Source organism: Phoca vitulina, unplaced genomic scaffold (genome assembly GCF_004348235.1).
Source record: "Phoca vitulina isolate PV1807 unplaced genomic scaffold, GSC_HSeal_1.0 scaffold40, whole genome shotgun sequence".
In the NCBI taxonomy this organism is placed as follows: Eukaryota; Metazoa; Chordata; class Mammalia; order Carnivora; family Phocidae; genus Phoca; species Phoca vitulina.
The window spans coordinates 14317926-14328709 of NW_022589743.1; positions in this window are offsets into that span (position 1 = coordinate 14317926).

Below are 10784 nucleotides of genomic sequence, written 5' to 3' on the forward strand. Positions count from 1 at the left end.
TTTTTTTTTTTTTTTTTAAGATTTTATTTATTTATTTGACAGAGAGACACAGCTAGAGAGGGAACACAAGCAGGGGGAGTGGGAGAGGGAGAAGCAGGCTTCCTGCGGAGCAGGGAGCTCGATGCCAGGCTCAATCCCAGCACCCTGGGATCATGACCTGAGCCGAAGGCAGATGCTTAACGACTGAGCCACCCGGGCGCCCTCAAATTAGGTCTTTAAGAAAATCTGCCATGAAACAGAATGAATCGTAAGCACGCAGAGCCGCTGGTGCTGGAAATGAAACCAAATTTTAAGTTAATATAAAGAAAATTAACATTTCAACAAAACCCCACCTTCACTTGGCATAGTCAGCACTGGGTTGATTTCGCTTGCCACCTGCAATGAGACTGACTTTTAAAATTTTTCTTCTTACATTCCCATGACTTTGAACATGCTGTTCTCTCTTTTGTATGGAATGCCATTTTGTGCCTAAACTTTCATTCATCTGTCAAACTCAAAGGACAAGGAAGCCTTCCCTGAAAGTTTGAATTGCCTTTTCTTGGTACTTAAGCCCCATTTTATTTAAAATTTAGTTAAAAAGGCATTACCCTAGGGACGCCTGGGTGGCTCAGTCGTTGGGCGTCTGCCTTTGGCTCAGGTCGTGATCCCAGGGTCCTGGGATCAAGTCCCGCATCGGGCTCCCTGCTCCGCGGGGAGCCTGCTTCTCCCTCTGCCGCTCCCTCTGCTTGTGCTCTCTCTCTGACAAATAAATAAAATCTTAAAAAAAAAAAAAGACATTACCCTATGAACATATAACTAACATAATTAAAATTTTCCAGCTTATAAACGTTGCTGATTTGTGCATTTAACAAATTTTACATAGAATTTACTCTGTAGCAGATACTATTCTAAATATGTTAGCAAACCACACCCACTTACTTTATACACATTTATTTCTACAGTTCGAAAATTCAAGGCAAACTCAAACTCATCAGGATGGTTGTTATCAAAAACATAAAAGTGTTGGCAAGGATGTAGAGAAGTTGGAGACTTCATGCATTATTGATGGGGTTGTAAAAAGGTGCATCTGCTATGGTAAACAGTAAGGTGGTTCCTCAAAAAATGAAAATAGAATTACCATGTGATCCAGCAATCTTTCTTAGGGGTATATGTTCAAAAGAATTGAAAGCAGGGTCTTTCATTTGTACACCACGTTCATAGCATCATTATTCATAATAACCAAAATGCAGAAGCAACCCAAATGTCCCATCAATGGGTGAATGGATAAACAAAATGTGATATATCCATACAATGCAATATTATCCTGAATAATAATAATATTCAAAATAAGAATTATTATTTCTTAAAAAGGAAGGAATTTCTTTTAAACTTTTTTTAAAAGATTTTATTTATTCATGAGAGACAGAGGGGCAGAGGGAGAAGCAGGCTCCACACAGAGCAGGGAGCCGGATATGGGGCTCAATGCCAGGACCCCAGGATCACGACCCGAGCCAAAGGCAGACGCTTGACCGACTGAGCCACCCAGGCGCCTCAAAAGGAAGGAATTTCTAACCCATGCTACAACATTGAACCTTGAGGGCATAATGCTAAAGTGATACAAGCCAGGCACAAAAGGGAGGGGAGAGTATACTGTATATACTCTAAGTATGAATCTACTTATATGAGGTATGTGGTCAAACTCAAAGACAGAAAGTAGAATGGTAGTTGTCAGAGCTGGGAGGAGCTGAAAATGGGGAGTGGTCGCTTAATGGGTACAGTTTCAGTTGTGCAAGATGAAATGGTTCTGGAGATTCGGTACACAACAATGGATATACTGTACACTTATTGAACTGTACACTTAAGATGATACATTTTATGAGTTAACCACAATTAAAATTTTTAGGACAAACTTTCCAATTGCATAAGCAGTTACATAAGACATGATAAAGTTTGAAAAAATCTGATCACTTCCACTCAGTGCCTTGATAAAGCTTAAGTACAATTTATTTTCTGAATTAGAACGTTGATAGAACATGTCAAACTTGACTTGCATTTAAATTCCTGCTCAGCACAGAATCAGGCTTTGTCCTTGACTCTTGCCACTCCTTAAGTCGTTTGAGTATTTTTCTCTCCTGTTACTGGCTGTCATCACAGCACATGTTCTGCATCTGGTATGTTGGTGTCAGAGTAACTAAATTACACAAGACCAAACAAACAAAAGAGTCATTTAAAAACCACCCTTAGGGGCGCCTGGCTGACTCACAGTAGAGCATGCGACCCCTGATCTCAGAGTCATGAGTTCGAGCTCCACATTGGGTAAGAGATTACTTTAAAAACAAACTGGCGCCTGGGTGGCTCAGTCCATTAAGCGTCTGCCTTTGGCTCAGGTCATGATCCCAGAGTCCTGGGATCAAGTCCCCCTTCGGGCTCCCTGCTCAGCGGGAAGCCTGCTTCTCCCTCTCCTTCACCCTCTGCCCCTTCACCCCGCTCGTGCTCACTCTCTCAAATACTAATAAATAAAATCTTTAAAAAAATAAACAACCTTTGGTGCTTTTTGACTGGGATGAAGTTTACCTAGTATATATTTGATCATTCAAATCTTTTAGTTTTTAGAAATATGATTACCGAGAGTCAAGTTTTGGGGCACCTGGGTGGCTCAGTTAAGCATCTGCCTTCGGCTCAGGTCATGGTCCTGGGGTCCTGGGATGGAGCTCCACATTGGGCTCCCTGCTCAGCGGGGAGCCTGCTCCTCCCTTCCCCCCCCCCCCGCTTGTGTGAGAGCTCTCTCTCTCTCAAATAAATAAATATTTTATAAATAAAGTCAAGTTTCATCTGAAGGTGAGAATTCTAGGGAGGCAGGGTGCTTACAATGAGAACAAGGACTTAAGAGTCCAGAGGAGCTGCTTTTTACTAGCTGGGAGGACTTAGGCAAATTTCTGACCTTGGCTCCTCATCTTTCAAGTGAAAAGGACACTACCTGTCTCTTGGATTATAATGAAGATTAAATAAAATGAATGCAACGCCTGAGTCAGTACCATGCCCATTATAGACATTGTGGAAATGTTAGTTCCTTTCTCCCTTGCTAGAGGATTATGGAGGAGAAGGAAGAGGAGCCTGAAAACCTCCCTTTTACTAAATACATGATGATGCAGCATGCCTAGCCAGGTGACTCCATCTGCCAGGATGCACCTGTAAGACTCAGCTGGTACCCAGCACCATAGCAGTTACTCAAGATTTGGATAGTAAGTAGGGTTGAGCTAAGCTCTTGGCTTCAGGTCAGGTTTGTGGAGGAAGAGTGTTAGGTAGATTGCGTCCTTCTGAAGGTTGGTTCCAATGACAGAGAAGTCACTACAGGTGAGAAAGGGAGGAGTCTGAGAAGAGAGAAGTTGGAGGAGGGGGTCTATCAAAGCCTACCAACATTTCCAGGAAGCTCAGATGTTCACTAGCACAACCCAGGACAGAATGGTAGTGTGGACAGACTCACTCAAGCCTAAGATTGCCCTGGGTCCTCAAAGATCTCTCTGCCCCTACGGACATCCCATATCTGTTTCTTAACGTCTCCCTGATGGAGGGTTTATCATATCCTAGAGACATCTCTAGTATGGTTTAGAACACAGACTGGAGCTGGACCAGAATCCTACATCTAGCAAAAAATGCAACGTGACCCCACAGCTGTGCCCTTGCCTCTGGTCATCTCAAAGCCACAGATGTTCCCAGGCTGTCTGGCTGCAGACTCGCAGGGCCAACTTGAGAATTTAGGACACTACTCTCCCGCACCAGGAGAAGCTGTACCACAAGGGGTGGGGGGTTGGGGAGGGGAATGTTAAATGAGTTCACACAAACTTTAGGGAAAATCCAAAGAGGAGACTATGAGACCCTTTTTCTAGCCATACTAACCCTCCCACTGAGCAAAAGTGAGGGGAGGGGAGGGAGCCCCATGAGGTGGAATGGGATTGATAAACTGACATTGGAAAACCAAACACTTTTTTTTCTATCTCATACAGGTGATGTATATTAACTATATATGGGAAATACCAAAAAGTCTTTTTTTTAAATACTTGCAATCTTAAGAAATCAAAAATTACATGAAAACAAATGAAAATGAAAACACAACAGTCCAAAATCTTTGGGAAGCAACAAAAGTGGTTCTAAAAGGGAAGTTTATAGCAATACAGGGCTACCTCAAGAAGGAAGAAAAATCTCAAACAACCTAAACTTATACCTAAAGGAGCTAGAAAAAGAACAGCAAACAAAACTCAAGCCCTGCAAAAGGAAGGAAATAATAAAGATTAGAGCAGAAATAAATGATATAGAAACTTAAAAAAAAAAAATCCCACAATAGAACAGATCAGTGAAACTGGAAGCTGATTCTTTGGAAAGATCAACAAAATGGATAAACCTCTAGCCAGACTCATTAAAAAAAAAGTAATTTTATTTGGAATAAAAATTACTAATGGAAGAGAAGAGATAACAGCCAACACCACAGAAATACAAACAATTGTAACAGAATATTATGAAAACCTATACGCCAACAGATTAGACAACTTAGAAGAAATGGATAAATTCCTAAAAATTTATAACCTGCCAAAACTAAAGCAGGAAGAAATAGAAAACTTGAACAGACCAATCACCAGCAATAAAATTGAATCAGTAATCAAAAAAACTCCCAAAAAACAAAAGTCCAGGACCAGACGGCTTCACAGGTGAATTCTACCAAACATTTAAAGAATAGGTAATACCCCTTCTTCTCAAACTATTCCAAAAAATACAAGAGGAAGGAAAACTTCCAAATTCATTCTATGAGGCCAGTATCACCCTGATACCAACCAGATAAAGACATACAAAAGAAGAGAACTACAAGCCAATATCTCTCATATATGTAGGTGCAAAAATCCTCAACAAAATATTAGCAAACTGAGGGTGCCTGGGTGGCTCAGTTGTTAAGTGTCTGCCTTCGGCTCAGGTCGTGATCCCAGGGTCCTGGGATTGAGTCCTGCATCAGGCTCCCCACTCAGTGGGGAGCCTGCCTCTCTCTCTCTCTCTCTCTGTCTCTTATGAATAAATAAATAAAATATTTTTAAAAATATATTAGCAAACTGAATCCAACAACATATTTAAAAAATCAATCACCACGATCAAGTGGGATTTATTCCCAGGATGCAAGGGTGGCTTAATATTTGCAAAACAATCACCATGATATACCACATCAATAAGAGAAAGGATAAAAACCATATGATTATTTCAGTAGATGTAGAAAAACATCCGACAAAGTACAGCATCCATTCATGATTTTTTTTTTTAACAGCATCCATTCATGATTAAAGAAAACCCTCTGTGAAGTAGGTCTAGAGGGAACATATCTCAACATAATAAAGGCCACTTATGAAACACCCATAGCCAACATCATACTCAATGGTGAAAAACTGAGAGCTTTTCCTTTATTTTTTTATTTTTTTTAAATTTTATTTTTATTTTTTTTTAGATTTTATTTATTTATTTGAGAGAGAGAGAGAGCACAAGAGGGGGGGAGCGGGAGAGGGAGAAGCAGACTCCCTGCTGAGCAGGGAGCCCGATGCGGGACTCGATCCCGGGCTCCAGGATCATGACCTGAGCCGAAGGCAGTTGCTTAACCAACTGAGCCACCCAGGCACCCAAGCTTTTCCTTTAAGGTAAGGAATAAGACAAGGATGTCCACTCTCACCACTTTTATTCAGCATAGTACCGGAAGTTCTAGCACAGCAATCAGACAACGAAAGAAAAGTCACCCAAATTGATAAGGAAGAAGTAAAACTATTTGCAGATGACATGATGCTATATATAGAAAACCCTAAAGACTCTAACAAAAAACTACTAGAACTGATAAATGAATTCAATAAAGTCGTGGGATACAAAATCAATGTAGAAAATCCGTTGCATTCCTATACACTAATAATGAAGCAGCAGAAAGAGAAATTAAGAAAACAATCCCATTTACAATTGCACCAAAACCAGTAAGATATCTAGGAATAAACTTAACCAAAGAGATGAAAGACCTGTATTGTGAAAACTATAAGATACTAATGAAAGGAATTGAAGATGACACAAAGACATGGAAAAACATAAAAATAAATAAATTAATTAATTAATTAAAAATGGAAAAACATTCCATACTCATGGATTAGAAGAACAAATATCATTAAAATGTCTATACTACCCAAAGCAATCTACAGGTTTAATGAATTCTCTATCAAAATACAGTAACATTTTTCACAGAGCTAGAACAAACAATCCTAAAATTTGTATGGAAGCACAAAGACCTCGAATAGTCAAAGCAATTTTGAAAAAGAAAAAACTGGAGACATCACAATTCCAGATTTCAAGTTATATGACAAAGTGGTAGTAAATAGTATGGTACTGGCATAAAAATAGACAAATAGATCAATGGAATAGAATAGAAAATCCAGAAATAAACCCACAATTATATGGTCAGTTAATCTTCGACAAAGGAGAAATGAATATACAATGGAAAAAATACGTCTCTTCAACAAAGGGTGTTGAGAAAACTGGACAGCCACATGCAAAAGAGTGAAACTGGACCACTTTCTTTCACCATACACAAAAATAAATTCAAAATGGATTAGGGGCACCTGGCTGGCTCAGTCTGTAGAGTGTGCGACTCTTGATCTTGGGGTTGTGAGTTTGAGCCGCACGTTGGGTGTAGAGATTAAATAAATAAATAAATGTATATATAAATAAAATAATTTTTTTTAAAGAATCAAGAGTCACATGTTCTACCAACTGAGCCAGCCAGGTGTCCCTTATGTACTCTTTTGCTACGTTAGTATATTTTTCTCCTTTTTCATTAAAATTCTATGTGGACACAGATGAGTGGACCAGAACAGAACGTTCAGAAATAGACACAAATAAATCGGGAATTTATTTATTTTTTTTTTAAAGATTTTTAAAAATTTATTTATTTGACAGAGAGCACAAGTAGGCAGAGCAGCAGGTAGAGGGAAAGGGAGAAGCAGGCTCTCCGCTGAGCAGGGAGCCCGATGCGGGGCTCGATCCCAGGAGCCTGGGATCATGACCCGAGCCGAAGGCAGCCGCTTAACCGACTGAGCCACCCAGGCGCCCCTAAATCGGGAATTTAATGTATCATAAGAGTGACACTTCAAATCAGTGTGGGAAAGATGGATTTTTTCCCCGTATATGGTATATCCTATAAATATACTCCCACATGTGCAAGGACAACTGGTTAGCCATCTGAAAAAAAATATGTTGCATTCCTATTATACAACTTATACCAAAATAAATTTCAAATAGACCAAAGATTTAAATGTAAAAATTGAAACCCTAGTGCTAGAAGGAAAGACACAATTTTAAATATTCTCTGAGTGGGGAAAACCTTTCCAAGTCATAAAGAAGCCATTAAAGGAAGGACAGTGAACTACATAAAAATAGAAAACGTCTGCATGCACAAAGGAAAAATTATAAAGTTAAAACATAGAAGCGCTGGGTGTGGAGCCAGGAGACCTGGAAAGTCAGTATTTCAATTCAGCTGGCCCAGCTCTAAGTTGCTTCCATTTAAGACTTGGGGGAAAATATCCACTGTTCTCTACGGGAGGGGCCCTCCTTGAGGGCTCCCTGGTCTGGCTCTTGGTGAGGCCTTTTCCCTACAGTGAGACTACCCCCTAAGGCACCATAGGCCCAAGTGTAATTGGGGGGTCCCCCCTGGGCACTCCATCTCTAAATAGCCTTCCCTAACCACCTGCTTCTGGTGTCCCCAAGTCCAGCTTAGACAGCCATACTTTGAGTAGAGATACCTTAGCTAAGAAAATACAAAGTATTGGAGAACTAATGCATTGAGTCTGGTGGGTTGTTTGTGGGGCATGAGCATTGCGGCCAAGGGCAGGTGGACCATGTGTCATGGGTGTATGGGAAGTGTGCCGGCCCAGGGGCATCGAGTTTGAGTAGGTCCCAGTTCCAGCGTGGACTTCCTGCCCAACCTCGGAGAAGTCAACCTTTCTTCCTGGGCCTCTTTTCTTCCCCCTCTGAACCAGGAAGTGGTTGGACTAAATGCTCTAGTTGGGTTCATTCATTCGTTCATTCATTCTACAAATGTGTGTTACGTACCTGCCACATGCTGGGGTACTGCTGTAATTGCTAGGGATACAGCAAGGGACAAAACAGACAAAAGGCTCTGCCCTTGTGGAACTTACATGTTAGTGGGAGGATATCATCAACAAACAAGAAATATAATCATTAACTAAATTATTTAATATTTGAGAGGCATAAGTGCCTTAGGAAAACAAAAGCAGAGTAAGGGATATTCAGGATGTGTGTGGGTGTTGGGATTTAAAACGAGGGTACAGGGGCGCCTGGGTGGCTCAGTCGTTAAGTGTCTGCCTTCGGCTCAGGTTATGATTCCAGGGTCCTAGGATCGAGCCCCACATCGGGCTCCCTGCTCAGCGGGAAGCCTGCTTCTCCCTCTCCCACTCCCCCTGCTTGTGTTCCTGTTCTCGCTGTCTCTCTCTCTGTCAAATAAAATCTTTTAAAAAAGTAAAAAATAAAAAAAAAACGAGGGTACATGCTAGGCTACACCAAGAAGGTGACTTTTTTTTTTAAAGATTTTATTTATTTATTTGAGAGAGAGAGCATGAGTGAGGGGGAGGCACAAAGGGGGAGGGAGAAGCAGACTCCCCGCTGAGCAGGAAGCCAGATGTGGGGCTCCATCCCAGGACCTGGAGATCATGACCTGAGCCAAAGGCAGATACATTAACCAACTGAGCCTCCCAGGCAGAAGATGACATTTGAACAGAGATTTGAAGGCAATAGCCAACTGGGTATCTTGGGAAAGAACATTCCAGACAGAGGAAACAGCCAGTGAAAAGGCCCTGAGGCAGGAGTGTGCTTGACAAGTATGAGAAAAGCAAGAATGAGGTCAGACAGGTAACAGAATGGACAGTGGGGATAGATCATAGTAGGCTTTGTAGGCCCTTGCAAAATCTTTGGCTTTTAATCTATATGAGATGAAGAACTGTCAGAGGGTTTTATTTCTTTGTTTTAATATTTTATTTTTATTATTTATGTATAATAAATACATAGAGCAGAGGGTGAGGGAAAGAAAGAGGGAAAGAATATCAAGCGGACTCTGCACTGAGTGCAGAGCCCCACGCAGGGCTCAATCCCACACCCCTGAGATCACGACCTGAGCCAAAACCAAGAGTCGGACGCTTAGCCAACTGAGCCACCCAGGCACCCCTTAATATTTTATTTTTTTAGAGCAGTTTTAGGTTCATAGCAAATTTGAGCAGAAGATTCAGAGATTTTCCATACACCACCATCCCCACACATGCACAGCCTCCTCATTATTCACCCCCACCCCACCAGAGTGATACACCTGTTACAAGGACACATCATCACCCAGAGTCCATAGTTTCCAGTGGGGCTCACTCTTGTTGTTGCACATTTTATGGATTTGGACACGTGTATAATGACACATATCCACCATTCTAGTATCACACTGAGTATTTTCACTGCCCTAAAAATCCTTTGTGCTGTTGGAGGGTTTTGGGTGAAGCAATGTCCTGTGATCTTTTTTGGAATTCTGAGATCCTACTAAATTTGAGGAAAGAGTTAAGAGGGCTGCAGAACCAAGACTGTTGCCTATTTTGCCTTCCGGCCTCCTGCCGGTCCGAGGGCGGATATAAAGTTCCCAGCCCTCCCCCCGGTCTCCGCCTCTGCGCGCGCCCTGCCTCGGTGGGAAGAATGAGGCTGTAGAACCCCGTCATTCCTCTAGGTGGCGCTGCCTCACACACAGGGACACCTCCCTGTTCTGGTGTGTTCCCAGAACGGCCAGCCCTTTCCCTGGGACCCTGTCGGTGAAATCGCTCAGGAGTGGAGAAGATTGGAGAGGCGCTCCATCATCAGGGACATCCTCCAGCCTGCTCGCCCTTCTCTGGCAAATCCTCCCTGCTTTGTCAGGACTGCCGGGGGCCCCTGGAGCGAGGCCGACCCCCAAGCCCGTACTCTCATCTCGCCACTTCTGGGGAGCAAAGAACGCGAACAACAAAGAGAGAGCCAGGGTCTTCTTCCCCTCTTTACGCTTCCGTGTACTTGTTCTTCAAGTCTAGATTGATATTCATTTTGACACTTAAACATTGTCATGATGCTCACTCCGGAATATGAATTGAGGGAGGGGAGGAGCAAGGGTCACACGCATACGGGCACCTAGTATGTTGCTGCCTCCTGTGCTTTTGGAAAACGATTGCACCTGCTTCCCCTCCTGGAGTTGACCACCAGCTACACGGCCTTTCTAGCTAGAAACAAAGTACCATCTTCACTACCTTCTCCTCCCTCTTTTATCTCTCACATCTGTCACCAAAACGGTCCGTTTTATCCTACGGAATGTCACAAATTCACCCCACCCCCCTTTATGCACATCTTCACTGCCTTTATATATCCCCTGGGTAGCAAATATGAAAAGCGAAACGAGTCAAAGGGAAGAAGGCCAGTGTGTGAGGCAAGAGGGAAGGGTGGGGACTGTGGGGAACCGGAAAGAGTATCCGTGAAACCTGAGCCACGTGCCCTTCTGTGGGGAGGCGCACCCACGTGTGGCAAGTTGTTAAAAGCCAGAAATCTGGGGCGCCTGGGTGGCTCAGTTGGTTAAGCGACTGCCTTCGGCTCAGGTCATGATCCTGGAGTCCCGGCATCGAGTCCCGCATCAGGCTCCCTGCTCGGCAGGGAGTCTGCTTCTCCCTCTGACCCTCCCCCCTCTCATGTACTCGCTCTCTCTCATTCTCTCTCTCAAATAAATAAATAAA